We start from the raw sequence: 24474 nt of genomic DNA on the forward strand, positions 1-24474 counted from the left end.
CAGGCACTCCAGACATCCTGCCACCAATAGTGTGGATTGAGACCAGACAGTCCCATCCCGCTTCTTGGGCACACACATGTGACAGGCAGAAGCCTGCAAAAGAGATCGGTTTTCGCGGGAGGCTGCATGCCCAAATAAGGAAAACCAGGGTTACACGACCTGGGTGAAGGTAAGGGACGAAATGGCCATGGGACAGAACAAAAGACTTTGTGACTCTGCCATTTTCAGAACTGGCCACCGTCTTGAACCAAACGCGATAAAGTAACTGCTGCCACCAGTACGTCCCAGGCACACTCGTACAATCACCAAAAAATCACTTGAGGGTGTCTAGGGCCATAAACCAAAAAGGATCCCAGCGCACGGTACTGAAAGGTACATTATGCGCTGCTGAAAAGTTACCAAGAAATGGCAACATAGTCAAAGACTAAGGACTACTGACAGTCTGAAGGATGTGTCATTTTCCCCATAACAAGTGAGCAAAAGGCCAGGGGGGCACAGCTGAAGGCTGGGCTCCACTGGTAAAAAGTCAGGATAGGAAAGCCAAACAAAAGCAAAAGGTTTGGGGGGGTCCACAAATAGAGACAAATTGCACATAAATGAAAGCTTTCCTAACAAGGACTGATCAGTTTCCCCACAACAAAATGAGCAAAAGGCCGGGGAAGTGAAGCTGAAGACGTGATAAGTCAGGACGGGTTCAAAAACAAAAGCAAAATGTATGGGGGTTCATAGAACTACGGAGGGAAAGCTGCCAAAAGAGAAATATTTCCTAACATACTCCTCTTGTCCTCTTCCATTCTTTACTTTTCTCTTATTTACTTCCTCTTCTCTGATTTTTCTCCCCCTTCTTCGTTCTGCCTCCTCACTTCACCTTCCTTACTCTACACTCGCCTCTCTTCCTAATCACTTCACAGCCACACTCTCTATCCTCTTCTTTGTCTCCTCCCCGTCGCCTTCTCTACTTCCTTGCTGCTGTGGTTTCTCCTACTCCTTTCCAATCTATCTTCTTTTCTTCCCCTCCATTCTCTCCTCCTCCTCTTTCACACCCTTTGTCCTTTACTTCTCCTTCCCGCTAGCTTCCCCTGCACTCTTTCCTCTCCCTCTCCTCTTCACCATACTGCCATGTCATAGTATGCACATTTACCACAGCACTCAGACTCTGACTCCCACACTTCCCTTCTGCTGCATTCCTCCTATATAGCTGACTTTTATTGGCTGTGTGAGTGGGTCAAGCATTTCCTGCGATTGCGTATAGCCTGCACGAATGACGCATTCCCCTGCTGTTGTGTTGGCCTGTGGTTACAAACAATGCCATTTTCTTTCCTACTAGAAGAAGGTCGATTTAGTCATTTTAGTCATACAAAGTATTCATAATAAACATTTAATGCACAGCTATTAGGGCAGCATAAACAGAAGGTAAGGTTATGAGCAAACAAATAAGTAAAACAACACAGTAAGCACATAATACATTTGTAAGCGTAATAAAGTCAAATAGACATACACTGAAATTAGTACAAATTGTGAGTATAATCAAAACATATGTACATAAACTGAAATGAGTACAAAGGGTAATACCTCAGGTAAAATTTTCATTGGTTATGAAGTCCATACAGAAAACAGAGATCAAGCAAAGTTGAACACTATTCAGTGGATTTGAATCCTTAGTTAACAAATTAATTTGAAGACAACCATGGTATGATTTCCAGGATTGTGTCGTTCATGTCCTTTGAAATTAGACTAATTAGATCTCGTAAGATTTGATGCCCTAAATGAAAGACTATGCTATGTGGAGGGATGTCAACCTCATATGGAAGGACATTAAATATCCATTGGCGTGAGCAGGCATATGGGTATGCATGAAGAAATCCTGCAAAGGAGTACACAAATGAAAAGCTCCTTAAAGTGTACTTAATCAGATTAATCAGATAATATCCAACGAAAGATGTGATTATTGAGGAAGGTAAGAGAGCCAATGTGAATGGACAGAGGTCTAGGAAAAAGGTTACCTTGTGGAGTATGGCTGGTTTAGAAGGGTATGAGAAGTATGCAGTGATCTTTATTTAACTACAGGGGTAAGAATATTAAAATATGGTTAAGAAGGCAACTACATATAGTGAGTTACAAAAACAAATCTGAAAGTTATTAAGAAGAGAAGCCAACAGGGGCCAGATCTTACCCATGTATGGCTTGATGCTCAGAAATCCGAGCAGCATACATAGTTAGACAGTGGCGGCTCCATATTGTATTTGCACAGCTTCGGCTCCTCCCTAAACTTCAAGAAGTCTCTGGTTTCACCATCCCATTCACTTCGATTAATCAGAGCGAGCAGTCTTGAATACTTGACTGAGCAGAGCTTTCCCGCCCGATGACCGAGTTTTGTGCATCTCCAAGTTGGTTCATGTCCTCCAATCTCAGGAGAGAGTTATGTGCTCTGCCTTTCTGAGTTTGGTGAGTCTTATGACCTCCCGCATTCTTGTAGTCCCAGAGACCTGGCTGCATCTGAGGTTACTCCAGTGGCTACTCCATTGTCAGTAGTCTGTGTCACAGGCTCACTTCAGACCACGTGCAGGTCTCGGTGAGTGTTTCCCAAGACCTGTCAGGTGGTGCCTGTATGCTCCGGCAACTGTGGCCCCCAACTGATAGCTGTCATGGATGCATCCTTAAAAGTCTGGGGAGCTCACCTGTGATCTGATGGTGAGCGACCTGTGATTGCTATCAGAGCCTCTGGAAGATATCAACCTGCTGGAATTGAGGCCAAACGGGCTGGCCTTGGCAACCTTCCTTCCTTAGTGCAGGGCACGACTGTACTGTTTCTCACGGACAACACAGTAGCGATGCATTACCTCAACAGGCGAGGTGGTGTAGGGTCCTTGCCTCTGTGCAGAAAAGCAATGCAACTTTGGTTCTGGGTTCTGAAACCTTTGTGGCTCTGACTACATCACATCTCACCGGGACACAGAACGTCATTGCGGATGCCTTGAGCAGACCGAATTTGGCGTATTTATTTATTTCAATATTTATTTAAGAGGTATTCCAGTCCCAATAGATACAGCCGTCAGGAAGACCCGGAGCAGCAGTATTGCCATCGCACCATCACCCATGAAAACAGAAAGCCCTGCGAAAAGAGAGAAAAAACAGAGAAAGAAAGATTCGAGAACGACCAGCAAAATCATAACACCCGGCTTAACCCAGAGGAACTGAAAAGGGTAACAAATCGTAGCCCAAGAAGAACAACATGCAGGAAATCACCAGAGTCAAATGAAGCGAGAAACTTGGAAAAAACAAAGGTGGCTTCAACACCACAAGGTCTTTGGTCATGGCTAAAAGCAACCCTGATTCCGAAATCTCAGAGATAGCAGCGAACTGTGAGCCCGGCACAATCGCAGACAGGATCAGTAATTACAAAGATAGATGCAGGTGCCGAAAGACTAACCCTAGGCTCATGGAATACACGAGGGCACGTTCACCTGACAGCGGTGAGTGATGTAGATCTAACCAGCATGGACATTGTGTGTCTTCAAGAGACATGGTTACTAGAGAAACCGACCCTAGATGGATTTGAAGTGGAAATATCACCGGCTATAAAAGGCCTGCTGGGTCGTCCATCTTTGGGGCTGTTGACAGCAATAAAAATGAGCTCCGACTTCTCCACGCCAAATAAACTAATGGAATCCTATGAGATGCTGGTGATACTTACAACCTGGAGCAAACAAATGACAGCGAGGGAACAGGAAGATACTAGCCAACTAGCAATAATAAATACATATTGGAACCCCCAACGGACAAATACAAAAACCTACTGCAGGAAAATGTGGGAAACAATAGATTGGATATACTCGGAGTTTGAAAGGATTGACATCATCTTGTGCGGCGATCTGAACGCTGATTGTGCTGAACCCCATTCGAAACACAAAAGACAAGGCCCCACAAGGAAACTCAGTTAAACGGGGTAAGGCATGGAGGTCGGTCACCAAACCGAGAAATTTATACAACATCAAAACACTATTTCCCAACCAAGTGAACATCCCAACTTGGGAAAACCTGAATGCCAAAGCCACCTTGGACTATATCTACGCTTCCCAGGGCCTCCTGACTGGAATCCTGGAATTTAAAGTCCAAAGAACTACGCATAGTGACCATAACCTCTTGACGTGCGCATGGAAAGGAAAGCATCCATCAATCCAACATATAAGTTTCAAGTGGAGGTCAATAGCCAGCAAACTCGTATACGTCTAACGGAAGCAGACATCATACAGATAACCATGAACTATGGCAAGACCACTGAAGTAGACGCCCTAGAGGGGGGCGTAGAACGTCCAAACTATCTACCGATGCTGCTTCCATTCAGAAGATCAGCCGCTGGAAAACAAAGACAGGCGGTTCATCCAAAGCATACCTATGACAAACTAGTAGTTGAAAAGAGGAAAATTGTCCGGAAATCAAAGAGAATTGCAAAGAAAATTAACACCAAAGAAGCATGGGAGCAGTGGCAAAAAGAAATAAAATGCTACAAACACTGGCTAAAACATCATAAACTCCAATTGTACCAGCAAGACGCCGAGCAAATGATGAGAGCCCTCAACACAAAAAAGTCCAATGATTTCTGGGCACTTATTAAAACAACGAACTCGAACACAGCGACAGAAATTGCAAACTCAGTGTCAGAGGAAAAATGGGCCTCGTATCTAACGGCCCAATTTGACCTCCCGCAAGAGCGAGCACTGGAGGGTGAAGAAGATGCCACGACAGAGTGGGTAGACGTATCGAACGTAGCTGAAATTGAAAACGCCATTCTTAAATTAAAAACCTCAAGAGCCCCCGGTCCGGATGGATTGACCAACATAGATTTGAAAAAATCACCAAAAGCGTGGGCGGGCGTGATCAGCAACATTTTCACCCACTGCAGGAACACTAATGTGATCCCCGAAACTTGGCTGAAGGCAGTAATCGTCCCCATTTATAAGAAAGGTGGCAGAGATGACCCAGAAAGCTATAGGCCTATAGCTTTGCTGGACATCGTGGGGAAGATTTTTGCATCACAGCTACTAGACCACCTTCGAATCTGGGCCAAAACCGCTCGATGCAACGATACCTTCCAAACAGGTTTCCAGAAAAACGGAAGCACTTCTATAAATATCCTACTGATCAACATACTAAAGGCCATAGTGAGAGAAGGAGCCCCAAGAGTGTATCTGGCATTTGTAGATCTGTCGAAAGCCTTCGACAAAATAGATCGGGCAAAACTGTGGGCTAAGCTAAAATTCTGGGATTGTCCACCGGCAATTTTGAACCCGATCAAAGCACTGCATGCTGACACGAAAATCGGGGTGAAATTGAATAAACAAGGGGTACTGTCAAAGGAGATCCCGGTAAAGCGAGGCGTCAAACAAGGATGCCCCTTAGCTCCGGCCTTGTTTATTGCTTTTCTAGGGGATTACCAAACTGATGAGGAACAAATCAGAGACTTTCCCCCAAAAATTGGAAAAGCACAAATATCGCGACTACTGTATGCTGACGATGCAATTATCGTCGATCAAACTCAAATCGGACTCCAACGCAAATGAACAAACTTGGCGAAATACATGGAAACGAATCATTTGGAAATTAATACAGCAAAAACATAAATGCTAGTTTTCAAAAAAACAACAAAGAAATCGGCGCAACCACCAAAATGCTATTTGAACAAAACAAAAATTGAGGTTGTGAATGAGTTCAAATACCTGGGGGTGATCATCGACGGATCGGCCAGAGACAAAGCAATGCAAGAGCACCTATGGAGCAAGGTGAGAACGTTAACAGCACAGACGAGAGCGGTGGACAGGAAATTTGGTAAATTCTCCATGCTACCGGCCATCAATTTCTATAAAGAGAAGGTGGTCCCATCGATCATTTATGGCATGGAAGCGTCATTAAACATCCCAAGAACTGTGTGGCAGAAGCTGGAAGGTCACGTCTGGAAGTCGGTACTGGGCCTACCAAAGTCAACTTCCATGCCCGCGATTAGGCGAGAACTGGGCCTCGTTTCCTTAACCTCATTGGTAGAACAAAGTAAAATGAGATTATGGAGAAAAATCTTGATGACAGATACATTACCAATCTACAATATCATCGCAGAAGAACTCAAGAGTGGTTCATGTAAGGCTTTCAAGAACTGGGCGGCAAGCCTGCAACTTATTTTGACCGAAATAGCCTGTGCAGAAGACGACCTGATATCCAACCCAGACCGGGTAAAACTGAAAATGGAATGGATTGACTGGATCAAAACAACTGAAAAAGCCAGTGCCAACAAACTATTGGCCCACCTTCCACCAACATTTAACAAAGTGAAAAAAAGGCAAAATTATTGCCTGAAATTTCCAAACAAAGGTATGCGAGGCACGATTTTGAAGGCTAGACTAAATTTACTGAGGACACATGAAATTCTAGCAATTCGCAACCGGGCAATGGACAACAGCTGTCGTCTATGTCAGAATACTGACCAAGTGGAAACCTTGAAACATTTGACGCTTCAGTGCCCGAAGACCAAACAAAGCAGAGACACATATCTTCAACCTCGTCTGCAAGGGGCAACAATGCTAGACGAAGAGGTGCTGTGGTACAGGCTAATCTCAGGAAAGACAACACGTTGGTCCCTGACAATGGTGCTGCTAATAGAAGCAGCCTTTCGAATGATAAACCAGCTAGGCTCCACCGAGAGGGCTACTTAAAACCAGAGAAAAGCCTGATCTGAATCCGACTACCGAAGAGGGAGACGTCTGTAGCATGTAAAATCAAACAAGAAAATAGACTGGGATGAAAGGACTCCAGACTCAAAAGCACACGCCCTCACTTTTGGAATCTTTAAGTCGTGAAAAACCCTTGTAAAAATCGAAAATTTATTTTTTAATTAAAATTCAAGTAAAATATTTGTTGAGCGCCACACACCCGAAGGCCTCAGAGCGCTATGAGACAAGATAACAACACAAAGCCTATACAAACACAGCATGTCCCCCCGCCCAAGAAAGGTTCATTTATTTCACTGAATCGGAGCTCTGTTTGGAAGTTATGGGCAGTATTTTCTGCCAGTAGAGGACTCCTCAGATGGGCCTTTTCACTTTTAGTGTGAATAGGAAATTCAAGTTTTCCTGCTCCAGGGAGATTCCTCGACAGGGAGTTTTGAGGGACACGCTGGTGGTTAAGTGCTGGTTAGACCTCCTCTATGCACTCCTGCCGATCCCTGTCATTCTGCTGGTTCTCAGGAGGCTGTGACTGTTCGAGCCCACATTGATTTTGATCGCTCCAGACTGGACCAAGAGAACATGGTACCCTGGAATTGCTGGACATGTCCATCTATGCTTTCTGGCACCTTCTGATGAGTGGGTCTACTCTCAGCAGCATGAATATTCATGCTTGGCTGCTGAGAGGCTGAGATACAAGGAGCAGGATTTGTCAGACTACATTTATAAACAAAGGGGTGCCTGGTCAAAAAACCCTGGTCCTCCAGGCTAGTAACAATGACAAATCAGAAAAGTGGACCAAAAGGATAGGGAATGGTACATATTATATATTTATCTTTTTATAAATAACAATAAATGTCACTCTTTAAATTCAAAATTTAGTTTATTATCACACACAGATATAAAATATAAATTCTAAAAACATATATCAAAATATTATCAAAATTCAACTCACACACATTCACTCCTACCATTCACTCACTTTCTTAAAATCACACCTGGCTTGTTAACGCATTGGTCAACATTCAATTTATTTCACTGTGCAAATGTCCTCCACATAAATAGCAGATGGTACTATCTGTGTTTAATTAATTCCACATTGGCACTCGCAGGGAGTATGGAGCTGAACTTTTTGGCCCCTATGGGATTCAACTGATGATGGAACTCCCTCTCACCGCCGAAGTCACCGCAGACCACGGAGGAAGTGCTTGAGGACAATCGTGTCTTATCGACACAGAGGATGTGCTGTGCAAGCATAGAGGACTTTTGAGACAGCTTGCAAGCAAGCATGGATTTTGAGACAGCCTGATTTAAATAACTCCAAAAGAATGGTTGTGTGGTGTAACTCGTCCTACTTGGTTAAATGGGAATGATTTAATTCCCATGTGTGGTCCTGAAGAAGTTTGCTTTATGAAGTGGACGAATTTGTGGATGTCCAAACAGTCAACCGAAACATATGTAGATTTTTGAATCTGTGGAATTGATTAAACATAGTACCATCTGCTATTTAGGTGAGGACATTTGCACAGTGAAATAAATTGAATGTTGACCAATGGGTTAACAAGCCAGGTGTGATTTATACATGTTTTAAGAAAGTGAATGGATGGTAGGAGTGAATGTGTGTGAGTTGAATTTTGATAATATTTGTCAGACTACATCCTGGACATGCTCCTCTCAGCTCGGACACCCAACATCAAGTCTGTTTATGCTTGTAGGCGATGTAAATTTCTTTGTTCTTCATGATCCCCACAGTAATGCAATTTTTGCAGAGATTATGCTTGCATTCAGTTTACCCCATGTCAGTTTGTTGTTCCATGATGGGATTTAAATTTAGTGTTGACATTTCTTATGGGTGCTCCGTTTGCGCCTCTGCATTCATCTTCTTTACGATTACTCACCCTTAAGGCAATTTGCTTGGTTGCCATCACTTTCATTTGAAGGGTAGGTGAGCTCCAGGTGTTGTCTGTGAAGCCCACTATTTGGTTTTCTCCAAAGAGAAAGTGACATTGAGAATGAGGCCATCCTTTCATCTGAAGTTGTTCTCTGATTTCCAAGGCAGAGGAGCAATTCCATTGATTGACTCCATGCAGCCCTCAGCTACTACATCGCTCAGATGAGGGAAGTCAGGAAAAAGGCTTTTTGTTGGTTATACAGACTTCCTTTCTGGCAGGGCTGTGACCAAACTGACCTTGTCAAGATGGATCATCCTCTGCATCTCAGAATGCTGCATTCTGCCTGGAAAGGATGTGCCTGAGGGTCTCAGGGCTGATTCCACTAGAGGACTGGCTGCCACCTCTACCCTGCAGAGAGGGGTCCCTGTTCGGGATATTTGCTAGGTGGCTATGTGGGCCTTGCTACACACGTTTGCCAAACATTACTGCTTGAATTCTCAATCTGTGCAGGATGTATGTTTTGGCAGAGCAGTCTTCCAGACCTTTCCAGTTTAGGTGATAGCCTTGCTTTTCTCCCTCCTTAAGGTCTACGTATTGCTATGGTAGTCTATCATAGATGAGGAATCCATTGGAGGAAGCAATCTATTAGAAGAACAAATTACTTTTCGAATGGATTGTATTCCTCATCTTTGATAATTGATATCCAGCTTCAGCTACTTCTGAATTCTTTTTTCCGCAGAGGGCGCTGTGCGTCGATGCAGTCGACTCGATGTCCCTCGAGGGCCTCCGTCTCGAGGATGATGTCATCGAAGGTATGTATGGCACACGCAGCGCCCGTTGGCTTCAGTTCTGTTTTTCCCAGTAAGCTTACGCTTCGAGAAACTACGGCACGCTTCTTTTGTTCTAACTAGGCAATAATGTCGTCTTCCTCGACACCTACTACCCCGAAGACCCGGTTCAAGAAGTGTCAGGACTGTGATTCTAAGTTGTCGATAACAGACCTACACTGAGTTTGTCTGTGGTGTCTCGGGGTGGAGCATAAGACCTCGGCCTGCACCAAATGCCAGTCAATAACCGGAAAGGCTCTGAAGGAGCAAAAGGGGGAATTGGCGGTAGGTAAAATCCCAAAGAAATCGCCATCGACTACCCCGTCGAAGAAACCTTCTTCGGACGAGCCGAGAGATGACTCTCCTTGAAGGAAAAAGGTTAAAAGATCAAGGTCGAGGAGTGGCTCCCACCACTCCTCATCGTCGTTGAGGAAGTCGAAAAAGAGCCACCACAGATCACCTTCTTCGACTTCGTCGTCAGACACCTACCCTAAGAGGGTATCTTCTCCCACGAAAAGCTCCACACCTGCCGAATGGGAAGCATTTAGTTCTGAAATGTTAAACATATTTCAAAAGCAAAAACCCTTGGCAAACTATGCTCCTACCGCACCTGCCAAAGAAGCCGGTAAGGAAAGGTCTCGAGCCAAATCCTGCATGACCTCCAGCCCGGGACGAAGGCCGGATCATCGAGAGCCATCGAGGCCTCGACGTGATGACAAGTCATCGAAGGATCCTTCGAGCCGTAAGTCCAAACATAAGTCGAGGTCGTCGACGCCATCAACGCCAGGTGGGCCCTCAACGCCAGCAGTGCCGTTGACGCCAGCCGCGCCATCTAAACCAGTGGTGTCATTGAAGCCGAAAAAGATTTCAACGACTCCTCGAGCGTCGAGGTCAGTTTCTTAAGCCTTTAATGCCTATCCCAGCCAAAACCTATATTCCTTTACCAAGGAAAGATTATTTAAAATCTCTCACCTCAATTTATGAGGAAAATGAGCCATCAGACAATGATGCGCCTTTTGGTATCCAATTTGATACACCAAATGTGCCTGAGAGCTTTATTTCCGAAGAGTCTAGATTGAAAGATCTTTATGATAATTTACAAACGGCCAGTGGGGTAGACACCTCACCAGAGCTTGATTTTGGTAGACCTGAAACTGGTGAGCATGCAGATGCTTCATATAGACAACTAATTTATAATGTTGTAGACTATTTGGGGTGAAGTAGGCCTATCCTCCCCTTTGAACAGGATGATCTGACGGACAACCTTGAAAAGCGTCCACAAATGGATCCCATTTTACCATTTCATATCGCTCTCCAAAAAACGGTGGCAGCAAATTGGGAGACGCCAGTGGTCAGGATGCTTACTTTCATGTGCCAATTCATCTCAAACACGAAAGTACCTGAGGTGTGCCGTTGCCAGTTCTCGTTATCAGTTTTGAGTTCTGCCTTTTGGGCTGACCTGCACCCGAGGGTTTTCACCAAACTGATGGCGGCGGTGGCAGTGAGTTTCAGGAGAGTGGGATTCACGTCTACCACTATCTGGACGATTGGCTGATCAGGGCATATTCTCCCAAACAAGTCCTGGATCATCTCAACGTCACCTGCCACTGTCTTCACAGACTGGGCATCTCCCTCAATTACAGAAAGTCCCATATGACACCTTCTCTAAAAGCTCCAGTTCATCGGGCGGTACTGGATACATCTTTGGGAAAGAGTTTGCCACCCATGGTGAGGGCTCTAGACATTCTACAAATGGGCAGCAAATTCAGAGTGCCCAGCCTCTCCCGGCCTTCGATTTTAATTTTTTTAGGTTGTTTGGCCTCATGGCATCCTTCATTTTTCTGGTACCAGAGGCTCGTCTGAGAATGGGATACCTTCAATGGGCCCTCAGGACACAATGGTCCCAGTTCTCAGGAAACATGTCAGACCTATTTCAGATTCCAAGCAGGGTCTCACAGGATCTTCTGTTGTGGGCCTACAGGGACAACATTCTGAAGGGGGTACCAATTTTGGCAACCATGGCCGGAGATAACAGTAGTGACAGACTCCTCACTCACGGGGTGGGTAGCCCACGCCAACGATCTGACAATCAGCGGTAGTTGGGCTCCATCAGAGTCCAAAGTACACATCAATCTTTTGGAGCTGAGGGCAATCAGACTTGCGCTGAAGGCTTTTCTGCCCTCTGTACGTGGAAAGAATGTCCTGATAATGACGGACAGCACAGTGGTCATGTACTACCTCAACAAGAGAGGAGGTGTGGCGTCCCTACCACTGTGCAGAGAAGCAATGCAGCTCTGGTACTTGGCAATACAAGAAGGAATCTCTCCATTTGCATCACCTAGCCGGAGAGGAGAACACAGCAGCCGGCGCTCTGAGCAGGCAGAGCACGGTCTCCCACGAGTGGGAACTAGCTCAGGAAGCCCTTCAAGAGATCTTCACCTTTTGGGGAACCCCGCAAGTGGATCTGTTTGAAACCAGTGTAAACCGGAAGTGCGAACTGTACTGCTCCACGGAATTTCCTCCAAGTGGAGTGCTAGGGGACGCGTTCAAAGTGGACTGGGAGTTTCCACTCCTGTACGTGGTTCCTCCAGTCCCCGTCATTCCTCACGTGATCAGGAGGTCGAGAAAGTTTGGGAAACGCATGATCCTAATTACCCTGGTTGGGCCAGGAGGTTGTGGTAACTGGACCTTCTGGACATGTCCATCTGCCCTCAAAATACGTCTTCCCCTAAGAGAGTGACACAATTTCTAAAGCGATTCATCAATGTCCCCTCCCAACCCCCCCATCTCCTTTCCAGGTTCCAGTTTGGTACTAAAATTTCGAATGTGTGCACCCTTCAAACCTTTACATTCATGTCCGTTAAGGTTGTTAACATTTTAAACCATTCTCTTGCTAACATTAATCTCAGCCCGTAGAGTGAGTGAATTGCAGGCACTATCATCCAAGCCACCCTTCACTATCTTCCACAAGGATAGGGTTGTACTGAGAGTTGAGCCTTAATTTTTACCCAAAATCATTTCTGATTTTCATGTAGGGCAGGAAACTCAATTGCCCACTTTTTATCCTCCACCTCATCCTGGCAAAGAGGAGGAGAGATTACATAGATTGATTCCACGCAGAGCTCTGAGCTTTTACATATCTAGACTATCCCAACTTTGTATTGATGATCAGCTTTTTATAGGCCGGTCACAAACTGGGTCAGGCTGTGACAAAAAAGATCTTATCCAAATGGATCATTCTGGCAGTTTCGGGATGCTAAAAGGCTGGTGGGAAAGGATCCTCCAGAAGGATTAAGGGCCCATTCCATCAGGGGCATGGCTACCTCTACAGCCCTGCAAAGGGGTGTACCGATCAAAAACATTTGTGAGGCAGCTACGTGGTCTACTATTCACACATTCACAAAGTTTTACTGCCTTGAGTCTTAACTTGGCCAGGATGGAAGCTTTGGAAAAGCTGTCCTTCATTTGGTTCATGGAAACCACTGAAAACTAAATTCTTACTTCCGCCACCAAAACAAACACTGCTTTGGTAGTCTATCAAAGATGAGGAATACGTGGGAGGACACAATCCATTCGAAGAACAAGTTGCTTACCCCTGATAACGTTCTTTTGACTGGATGTTCCTCCCAGGTATTCCTCATCGCCCTCCCGACCTATCCCACAGTAGAATTTCCCGTGCTATTAAAGCTTTCGCTCCTTCAAAGCTTTGTATGGTCAAACCTGTGGTTATGCAGGTAGTTTCTTCTGTAGGAAAAACAGAACTGAAGCCCCTGGGTTTACGGGTGCCATATTTACCTTCAATGACATCATCCTCGAGACGGAGGCCCTTGAGGAGCATCGAGTCGACTGCATCAACGCACAGCGCCCTCTGCTGAATTTTATTTTCCGAAGCAGCTGAGGCTGGATATCGAATATCAAAGATGAGGAATACGTGGGAGGAACATCCAATCGAAAGAACATTTCCAGGGGTAAGTAACTTGTTCACCTGTGTTAATGTTGTTTCTGATGGATGTGCATCCCACAGTTTCCTCATCCCCCTCACAATTTTCCCGTCTTGTAGGATAGCTAGTTCATCTCTTGGTTCTGCTATCCCTCCACATCAGAATTCTAGGGAAAAAGGGACGAACTGAGGTCAGGGGGAGCAGTGCCTCAGTTACTACTGCCCCCAATGTCCTAGCTGGCATGGGGCACATTGAGGCGTCAAGCAGAGAAGACGCAGAGCTGTGCTGCGCCCCCTGGTTGCAGAACATTTTCTGTTAGGACTGGTTTTCTGAAGTTCAACTAAGGGCTTAGTAAAACCGTTCAACTGAGACAGTACAAGACTCCACTCTTAGTATAAAGCTGTACCACCTGAGTATATGGTAGCATAGACGGAGCAGCCAGGCTTATTTTAGGACGGAGAGAGGGCTGTAGAATCAGTACAAAGAACATTGTAGTATACATATGGCCCAAAGAAACACTGAAACACTGTGGGCCCCATTACAACGTTGCCGGTCCGGAAACAACAGTGCCAGTAAGCTTACCGGCACCATTGATCCGGACCGGCAAAGTACAAGTCTGCCTGCCTCAGCTGCTGTTCCCGGTAGGTCTGACCCTACCGGTTACAGCAGCCACGGTAGGCAGACGTTCACGGAAGCACTGGCACCATTATTAACGGTGCCGTTGCTTCAGTGGTCCCCACTCCCATAGAGTCCTATGGGACTCTATGGGAATGGGGCACAACATTTTACCAGTGCCTGATTTCCCCGACCGGCGCAGTTGGAATCCCCCAGTGTTGCCAGCAAGCCAGGCGTGGGTAAAATGTACAAGTCCAGTGGCAACCTGCTGGTAGCACCGGCACGTTTACCGCCGGACTTGTAATTAGGACCCATGTATTGTAAAAATATAGGGGTTTATTTAAATACAAATAGACCAAGGTAAATAAGTGCTATCACATATATATATATAAACACAATTATAAAAACACAACACTATGCTTTAAAGTGCACAGACCAAAGCATGTCAGAACACGAACAGTATTTATAGGTAAGTCAGACCTTAGTATACCCATTTAGGATAGGTCACACCTATTCATGGGGCGGAACCCACTTGGTTACTTCCAGATTACTTTACAGTAATTCAAGGGTAGTAGACCCTGTCAGTTATGCAGTGACACTCGATTAAGGAATCACATGATCAACCAATCCTGTTACCAGGACTTTTTCCTTAATAGTGGATCTCTCATTCAAGGAACATTATATACCTGTAAATACATTTATGAAAACACACAGTTATACTAGGTGAGTTAGACTTTTTTGAGTAATGTACAATTACAGTTGCTTTTTAGCTCAGGGAACACAGTCTAAGAAAAGCAAGAACTCTTTACACTAATTTAGGATGTATCAGGCAGACCAAGGTCAGCCACACCTACAGAACAAGTTTCAAGAATGGCACACTGCTATTTTAGGCTGGTAAAACCTATTACAGTTGCTTTTCAGATCAGTGGAACCCAGATTGAGGTAAGCAATAACTCTTAAACTTATTTTAGGATAGCACATCACTAACACAAGGTAAGTAAAACCTATGTAATTTTTAAAGGAGCTATCTGCAACTTAAACCTAAGACTGTTTTAGCATCTGTATAAAACAGACCAGGGAAAGCAAAACCCAATGTTACACTTTATGAATGACTCAATGTTATTCTAGGTAGGTAAAACCTACGGCAGACTTATTCTAAACAGGCTACACAGCAAGTTAGGGGAAGCAAGACCCATTTGGGAAACGTATACACTTATGCTCTGAAAGAAATAGTGAAATCAACAGCATTACTTTTGGGAAAGAGGCACAACCAATTCACAGGTGAGTAAATTAACCTTACATATACTTTTCCGAATGGCACAACACACATTCAAGATAAGTAAGAACCTTTGTAACTGCTCATTCTGAGTTACAGTTACCAACTAACTCTTTCACAAGTAAGTTCTTTTTCAACCCCCGTTATACTTTTCAAGTCAGAATGCTTTACTAATCCAGTCCTTCCCTATTCTATTGCATGAGTTCACTCAGAGGCAGAAAATATCCATAGTGGTCTAGGTGCCAGCTGTAGGCAGGGCAAGATAGGGTTCTGTTGCAGGCAAAAGTCAGAATTCCCTTGGAAGACTGTTCAAACAAGTAAGTAGTTCACTTTAAAGTTAGTTGGTGTCCAGGGACCTCAGAGAAGATGATGTTTAGGAAGAGAAAGTTGGAGGCAATGCGGTCTGAGGCCCCAGAAAGCCTTGTGGATGATTCAAAGGGTCTTGAACTTGATCCTTGCTGCCACAGGGAGCCATTGGAGAGATTTCAGAGCTGGAGAAATGCAGTCCCTGAGCTTGAGGCCATGGAGTAAGTCTTGCAGTCCTGTTCTGGATAAGTTGTAAAGGTCGAAGTGTAGAGACAGACAGATTTAGAAAGAGGCTGCTGTAATAGTCCAGCCTAGAGAGGACCAGGGCTCTGGAGACAGTGAGCTTCTGGGGGAAAGTGAGAAAAGGCAGAATGCCTCTGAGGAGGTGCAGCTGATAGTGTGACTTCTTAGAGACGTCAGAGATGTGTCAAAGATATGAGGAGATAAGGAGAGGGTGGAGTTGAAGATGACACCAAGATTCATAGCCTCACAGGAAGGAGCAGGAAGAGGGCCCAGGGTGGGCGGCCGGAGAGAGAGAGGAAAGGAAGGAGCCGGTGTCCCGATGAGGAGGATCTCAATCTTACTGGCATTAAGGCAGAGATCATTGGCGGCACACCATTCCTTTCCTAAATTTCAGCCAGACAGTCTGGTATGAGAAGGAGCAGAGGTGGCTTAGGGGAGCTGGAATGAGAGCTGGGTGTCATCCGCATAACACTGAAAGTTAGAGCAGAATGTAGCAATGCGGTGGGCAAGAGGTGCCAGGTTGTGGTTGAAAAGCCAGGGAGAAAGATTAGACCCCTGGGGAACACCACAATTAGAGAGAGAGATAGAAGAGAGGAAAGGCCCAAGTTGGACCTGGGAGGGTTGGTCAGTGAGAAAGGAGGTCAACCAGGCCATGGCCTGACCAGAGATACCCAGGTTGCCGCGGAGGCTATTGAACAGCATGGCGTGGACTGTGTCGAAAGCGGAGGATAGATCGAGGAGAATGAGGATAGAAGGAAGGTTAGAGTCAAGATTAGAGAGCAGGAGAGCAGTTTCCGTGCTTCTGGCCGCTCTGAAGCCAGCCTCGTGGTCATGGAGACAACCCACAGATTCCGTATGCAGATTGAGCTGGGAGATGGCCAGCATTTCCATGGGTTTGCCCAGGAAAGGAGTGATGCAGATCGGGCAATAGTTTGCCGGAGAGGAAAGATCGCAGAGAGCTTCTTTAGAAGGGAGTTGCACAAGTGAGTGCTTAATGGGGGAAGGGAAGGTTCCAGTGGCAAAAGAGTGATTGCAGAAATCGGTCAAGGCTGGAGCAAAAGTGTCGATGTGGTCCTTGGCGGTTCTGGATGAGCAGGGGAGAACCTGCTTTGACAGGCTTTCATAGAAACATTGTCAGTGGTGAACAGGGGAAAGGAGGAGGAGAACTGGCCGAAGAGGGGCCAGGAGTGGTAGATGGAGGGTTAATAGGAGGTAGAGGAAGAGAGTGGACAGGATGTCCTGAGTTTTTGTGGTGAAGTAAGAAGCCAGAGCCGTGTAGAGGACCTGGGAGGGAACAGGAGGGGTAGAGACTGCAGCAGGATTGACCAGCTCCTTGCACATTTTGAAAAGTTTGGCCGAGGTGTTAGAGGCCGCAGAGACAGGTGCTTGGATGTAGGCTCTCTTCTTGGAGAGGACAGAGAGTCTGTACTGCATTTGGAGTAGGCAGCAAGCCAGTTTGTCATAGGGTGCGCTTGATGCCCTCCACTTCCTTTCAGCCGCCCTACACTTGCGTTTAAGGGTGGCAAGGTCTGAATTGTACCAAGAGTTGCACTGGGATATGGGCTTCAAACCAATCCTCATGACTGGTGAAAGGATGTCAAGAGTGTTCGAGAGATGAAGGTTAGAGAGGGCTGTGTCAGAGTATGAGTCAGCCAAAAGTGTAGGAGGAGGAGAAAAAGTAGCAGCGAAAGCCTCAACTGACACACGCTTCATGAGCCTGTTGACTGAGGAGGTGGATGGCAGTGCTGAGGGGTAGAGAGAGAAAGGTGGGAGGAAAGAAGAAAGTGGTCACTCCAAGAGAGAGGAGTGGTGAGAGGGTTGCAGAGAGGGTGATGTCTGAAGAGATCCGAACATCCAGGGTGTGCCCTGCAGAGTGAGTCGAGCCAGAGGGAAGAAAGAGAGAGAGTTGCAGAGGTTGCGAAAGAGCCCCCGAAGAGGGGCTTGTAGCATCCAGGTGGATGTTTCAGGTCTCCATAGAGGAAATGTTGAGAGGTAAAGGCAAGTAGGGAGGAGGAGAGGTCAGCCCACTGAAATAGGAAGAGGGCGACCTGGCCAGGCAGCCTGTAGCTAGTGGCCACAGTGAGAGAGAGGCCAGGAGAGAGATAGAGCCTGCAGACTAGGCATTCAAAGGAGTAGTCCTGCTTTGGAATGACAGAAGCAGGGATCCACTGTGGGAAAATAAGGGCTACACCCCCGCTGGGACAGTTGGCTCTGGAGTCGGAGAGGATCTTGTAGCCATCTGGAAGGAGAGTGTCAAAACTCGAGCCAGAGCTGGCTGTGAACCAAGTCTCGGTGAGACCGAGTACATCGAAATCAAGCTCTTCCAGGAGACGGCAGATGTCAGAGGAGTGTTTGACAGCAGAGCGAGAGTTAAGAGTGGCAATGTGGAACATGTTGCCACCTTTGCAGGATTTCCGTGGAGGGGTAAAGGCCAGAGATACACCCTGTGGAAGTGTTGGAGGTGCCCGAGAATGGACAGAGGAGGAAGGAAGAGATGGCACGGTAGTCAGTGAGGAAGAACATAGCGCGGGAGAGGTGGCTGAGGGAGGAGGCAACGGGGCAGCCAAAGAAGCAGCGGAGGGTGCCGGAGATGTGGCCGAGGAAGGAACGGCAGAGGAGCCAGAGAAGGGCAAGTAGGGATAGCAGGAGAAGAAAGGAAGTTGTTAAGACACGTGAAGTGTCTATCAAAAAGGAGGCGATTGGCCTGAGGGCCCTGGACCAAGACGGTACCATTTTAAGTAGACATTAATGATGGTCTTAGGGGGGCTTAAGGGGGCCAGAAGCACCTCCCACTGGGTGCCACCATTAATGGGAGATGAGAAAAAAGGAGAGAGAACAGAGACTATATAGGGGTCCATAGGCCTGGAGAGGGAACGACAAAGAAATGTATTGCTTGTGACCATTGGGAATAATTGCGCCAGCCTTCCGACCTCTTGAGGTTGAGCCTGAATGCTCTGCTAAAGCTACCATTGATGGGTTTGGTTTTTCCTTTTCAGTGTCCCACTGTTTCTACTGTTTAGATGGTTGCACAACCCCCACCAGAGGGTTGTCCAAAAATCTCCCTAGCACCACTCGTCTCCTGTTCCCACAAGATTCTGTTCTTGGAGATCTCTTTGCCTCAGGCATGTATCCATTGAAAGCCTGCAGGGATATGCACATTTGTTGTGCATACAACTGTCTGTGGAGAAATTCCAAAAGCTTTTGGAACTCGTGGTGCCCCATCCATGAATTTGCCTCAAAATGAGGTATTTTAAAGGGTGTTGAGATGTTCTATTGGCCTGGTTTATTGGAGATTGGTTGGATCTGGGTTGGATCTGACTAGTGACACCTTCTACTGCTACCGTCTTCAGTGGTTGCTTTTAGGGGAAACATTTTAAAACAAGTTTCTTTCAGGAAACCAATCCTTGTGGTGACGTGTGACAATGCTTCTCATTTTGGGTGGTGTGCTCACACTGGGCATCTTTCGGTGCAGATACGTTGGTCTTCTGAGGAATCCATTGTCCACATTAGTAAAATATTGCTTTGGTTCCGAAAACCAGTGCGTCAGGCTGTTTATCCTGTTCAAAGGAAATCGGATTCACTGAGGAGTTCAATTATGAGTCTTAAAATAGCTGGTTCTAATGGCCCGCCCCACCCAGATTCCTCATCTTTAATATTTATCTCCCAGCGCTGCTGCTCTTCAGAAACTTTTCTGCCGCAAGGGCATGCAGTGCTGCTTGTCATCTGCTCCGCCCAATGCCTCTATGCACCCATATGTATAGAGGCGCAGCGCCTTTTGACCACAGTTCATATTCCTACTCCCTCTGCCTGCTTTAGACACACCTCTCTACAATCTTGTTTGTTTTCCCCAATATTTTTCTGTTTTTCTCAAATTTGTTTTAATGTCGAATCCGATGAGGTCTTTGGGGGTCAAACCCTGCATGGATTGCAAGCTTCAAATGTCCATTTTGGACCCGCACCACATTTGCCTTTACTGCCTTGGTGAAGGCCACGATGCACAGGATTGTGCGTCATGCTAATCGATGCAGCCGAAGGCGCTTTGAGAACGTGAAGCAAAACCATTCAACTTCTTCCACAAAGAAAAAAGTGATAAGCGGACATGTTCAAAGTCGCCGGGTGCAGACCGCGGCACTGAGGAACAGTCCCCTGTTCGGAAGGACAAAAAGAGGAAGAAACACTGAAAGAGGTCAAGATCACCTGGCAGTTCTTCAAAGCATAATTCTTCTTCCTCGTCGTCGAAGAAAATGAGCCACCACTCTGAGAATGACCGAGAGGAAGAAATCCCTCTGCTATCTTTTTCCACCTAGTCCTCTACCCCAGATGAATGGAAGGTGTTCAGATTGAAGATGCTCGACATCTTCTCCAATGCCCCGGTACCAGCAGCTCTGGGCCCTATCTCGAGCGACCATGGCATCAATGCTTGGCCGGCAAGGACTCTGCAGGCAGACTCGACAAGATCACGTCTTAGTAGCACACTGTTCTGTCTCTGGCTGTCAGTCCCCTGACCTCAGGTCCCTCTTTAGCAGTCCCTTTGACACCGGAGTTGCAGGTGAATTCCTCCCACCCACCAGGACAGCATACATGTTCTATTTGAAGGACATTTAGGATGAGGAGTGGGATCCTTGCCCTTTTGGGTTGGAATCCCTCAGCACCGGGAAATGAGAGACTTCCCTGAAGAGTTTTATGAGAAACAGGGGGACTTGATGGACCTGGCAACTGACTTGCAGGAGGCCAGTTGCCTGGACACCTCACCAGAAGTGGACATGCTCTCTGCTGCTATCCTGGGCAAGTCACATGTCACTTTTCAGAATCTAATGGTGAAGATGGTCGATGTGTTAGGGTTATTGGACTCTTCACATCCGAAGGTGCAGTATGACTTGACTGACATCCTGGGCAAGGATCCTTAAAAGGAGACACTATTGCCTTTCAGTCAGGCAGTAGAGTGGCCAGTGATGAGACCAAACCAGCTTCAGGTTTCATGGTGGACCGCGACCGGGCTAAGAAGCACAAGCCGGAACCCTCTAACCCCATGTTTCTTTCTGCCCATGCTTCCCCAGAGAGATGGGGGGGGGGGGTCCATGCTGCTATCGGGGAACCTCAAAACCACCTCTTTCCCATCCTTGCCTCCTGACAGGGAAAGCAAGAGATTGGACGCATGCAGTAGGAAGATGTTCATCTCTTCGAGCCTTGGCCTCTGACATGTCAACACCTCTTGCGTTCTGCCCTTTAGGCGGTGGTTGGTCATGGCAGGGGCTTCGGAGCACATCCCTGAAGAGGAGATGCAAAAAGGTTTTGATGCCATTATTAAGGACAACAAAATAGCCTCCTGTCAAATACTGCAATCTGGTCTGGATACTGCAGACTGTGTAGCAAGAATGATGGTCACAAACAGCCTGGTCCACATTTTCTTAGCTGACGACATCAGGGTTTGCTACTGAATCCAAGGGAAACGTCTGGCTATGCCCTTCAGTGGCATGAAATTGTTTGGCACAAACAGAGAAGAGAGTGGGCACCACCATGTATTCAAAAATGTTCAGAATATTCAAGTAAAAATCAAATATTTCAAAAAAGAATATACATCCAATTGAAAAGGAGCTGGCTGTGACAAGTCTGGAGACACCCGGACTTATAATTGCAACACACGCTGGAGACCAAGTAATAATACTGGGTCACACAACCGCTCTCATATGGGGCCCAAGATGGGCACGTATTTATATCTGATTCACGACAATCTGTTCAAGTATCCATAATATACCATACTTCTTAGAGAAAGGAAGATGAGTCTTTCTGATTCATATCAAAAATGATTTATCCATAGTAGTTCAAACAAAAAGCTATCACTAATAATCCTTAGTGAGGAAGCAGTTGCCACAATCCACATGTATTAGACTAAAAAAGCCAATGCATTTCGGAAATTATTTCCTTCATCAGGGCGAGTCTAATTATATAAGTCCAGCAAGTAAGTATATAACATAACAAATGCAAGTATGTGACATAAATTCATATAATGGTGACAATTCAAACGAAACATACATTGAAAAAAATGAATGAAAGGAAACATACCAATCAGTAGATGTTACATCATGGGTAAATATCGATAGCAAAAAAGAAAAAAGAAAAAGAAAAATGCCGTAAGTGGTTTATAAGGTAAATAAATGAAACCAAAGAATAATAGCTGTGGATTTACCTCATTGGTGTGGTCAGTGGTGAAAAACAGAACGTCCTGCGTTCATGCCCACTCAGCAGTGGGTTGTAAATGACATTATGCACAAAGGCATGGAGAAAATCCACTCGTGCTTACAAGGAAACCAATCTGTGGATCATAAAAGATCCAATTAGATACTGTGTTTTACACTTATACTTGGTCAAAGAGAAGGATTGTGATCAGATTCTTACCTTGTAATACACAGAGAGAAACGATCCTCCACTGTGCAGCTGCAGGGCAGTGACACAGACTGCAGTGTGAAGCCGTTGTCTAGGCAACGGTTCTTTTGTTTAGCATGTGACCACCTCGTTTCTGTGAGATGCAGGTGGTCGCAATTAATGATGTAAAATCGGCCAGGGCCCACAAAAATGACAAACCAAATATTTATGGGGCATCATCAATAGGTGCCCATAATTGTAATGATAAAATCCGAAAAAAAATTAAACATTAGAATAATGAAGATAGAAAAAATACTGTCACAGGTCCTGTGGCTGTCTGGTCACAAATACTGCTGTAAATTCGACCAGGGTCCCCAAAAAATAAAAAATGAGGTATTTATAGGGCATCACAAATGGGTGCCCATAATTGTAATAACAAATTCCAAACTTAAAAAAATTATGAAAAAACAAAGTAGTAGTGATGGATTTATGTAGGTGGTCACAAATAATGATGTAAAATAGGCCAGGGCCCACAAAGATGTCAAACCAAGTATTTATGGGGCATCATAAATAGGTGCCCATAACTGTAATAGTAAAATCTGAAAAAAAATTAAACCAGAGAATAATGAAGATAGAAAAAATACTGTCACAGGTCCTATGGCTATCTGGTCACGAATACTGTTGTAAAGTCGGCCAGGGCCCACAAAAATTGATTGTGATGCTACTGTTTTGCTTGTGTTAAAGGTTTATGCTTTGCCATGTTTTCACACATAAGGGTCTCTACTGTTCCTCTTGTGACTTTACTGTTTCTACTGTTCTTTCTGTGCTTGAGTTGTATACTTTAACATGTTTTCATACATAGGGGTCTCTTTGCCCTGTGCTCTAATTATTACTTTTTGATTGCATTGGCTACTCTATATGATGCTCAGAGTAATTTGTGAAAGATGTTCTGAACATTTGGATACTGTTTTTTTACATTTCCACATGTTGACAGCCGTTGAGCTTAACTAGTTCGAATCACTCTACCTCATGTAGCCTTTTTTGCTTTATTTTCTTAATTATTGTCTGGCATATGTTGCCTTTTGTCTAATCATGTTTTGAGCATTCTAGTAACAGCCCTAGTGCATGTCCCGGACGTATGTCTGGGACCGAAGGTGCCGCCCCTGGGCGACACCTTACACACTGTGACTGTGCTTCAACTGCTCATCTACGTTTGAATAGTCTTACTATTACCTTAGCTTAATTTTGTTATGTCTTGCTGTCCAGACAGCTTAAAGACCTGTGACAGTATTTTTTCTATCTTTACTACTTTGTTACTGCATATATTTATTTGGAATTTTGTCATTACAATTATGGGCACCCATTGGTGATGCTCCATAAATACTTCATTTTTAATTTTTGTGGGCCCTGGCCGACTTTACAACAGTATTCGTGACCAGATAGCCATAGGACCTGTGACAGTATTTTTTCTATCTTCATTATTCTCTGGTTTAATTTTTTTCCGGATTTTACTATTACAGTTATGGGCACCTATTTATGATGCCCCATAAATACTTGGTTTGACATCTTTGTGGGCCCTGGCCTATTTTACATCATTATTTGTGACCACCTACATAAATACATCACTACTACTTTGTTTTTTCATAATTTTTTTAATTTTGGAATTTGTTATTACAATTATGGGCACCCATTTGTGATGCCCTATAAATACCTCATTTTTTATTTTTTGGGGGCCCTGGTCGAATTTACAGCAGTATTTGTGACCAGACAGCCACAGGACCTGTGACAGTATTTTTTCTATCTTCATTATTCTAATGTTTAATTTTTTTCGGATTTTATCATTACAATTATGGGCACCTATTGATGATGCCCCATAAATATTTGGTTTGTCATTTTTGTGGGCCCTGGCCGATTTTAAATCATTAATTGTGACCACCTGCATCTCACAGAAACGAGGTGGTCACATGCTAAACAAAAGAACCGTTGCCTAGACAACGGCTTCACACTGCAGTCTGTGTCACTGCCCTGCAGCTGCAGAGTGGAGGATCGTTTCTCTCTGTGTATTACAAGGTAAGAATCTGATCACAATCCTTCTCTTTGACCAAGTATGAGTGTAAAACACAGTATCTAATTGGATCTTTTATGATCCACAGATTGGTTTCCTTGTAAGCACGAGTGGATTTTCTCCATGCCTTTGTGCATAATGTCATTTACAACCCACTGCTGAGTGGGCATGAACGCAGGACGTTCTGTTTTTCACCACTGACCACACCAATGAGGTAAATCCACATCTATTAT

General features: G+C 45.2%; 1 protein-coding gene and 1 long non-coding RNA gene across 8 annotated transcripts in view; one reads left to right on the plus strand and one right to left on the minus strand.

The window, feature by feature from the left end:
• FBF1 (Fas binding factor 1) overlaps positions 1 to 24474 on the plus strand; it is a 1089678-nt gene that overhangs the window by 750671 nt on the left and 314533 nt on the right. The gene's annotated exons all lie outside the window — the stretch shown is intronic.
• LOC138581913 (uncharacterized) lies at positions 21574 to 22274 on the minus strand. Its single transcript, XR_011304867.1, has 3 exons — positions 22210 to 22274; positions 22001 to 22126; positions 21574 to 21751 (listed from the first exon to the last, which is right to left on the minus strand). It is a non-coding gene; the product is annotated as an uncharacterized lncRNA (long non-coding RNA).

This window comes from Ambystoma mexicanum, chromosome 3q (assembly GCF_040938575.1).
Source record: "Ambystoma mexicanum isolate Mex_15411 chromosome 3q, UKY_AmexF1_1, whole genome shotgun sequence".
Lineage (NCBI taxonomy): Eukaryota > Metazoa > Chordata > Amphibia > Caudata > Ambystomatidae > Ambystoma > Ambystoma mexicanum.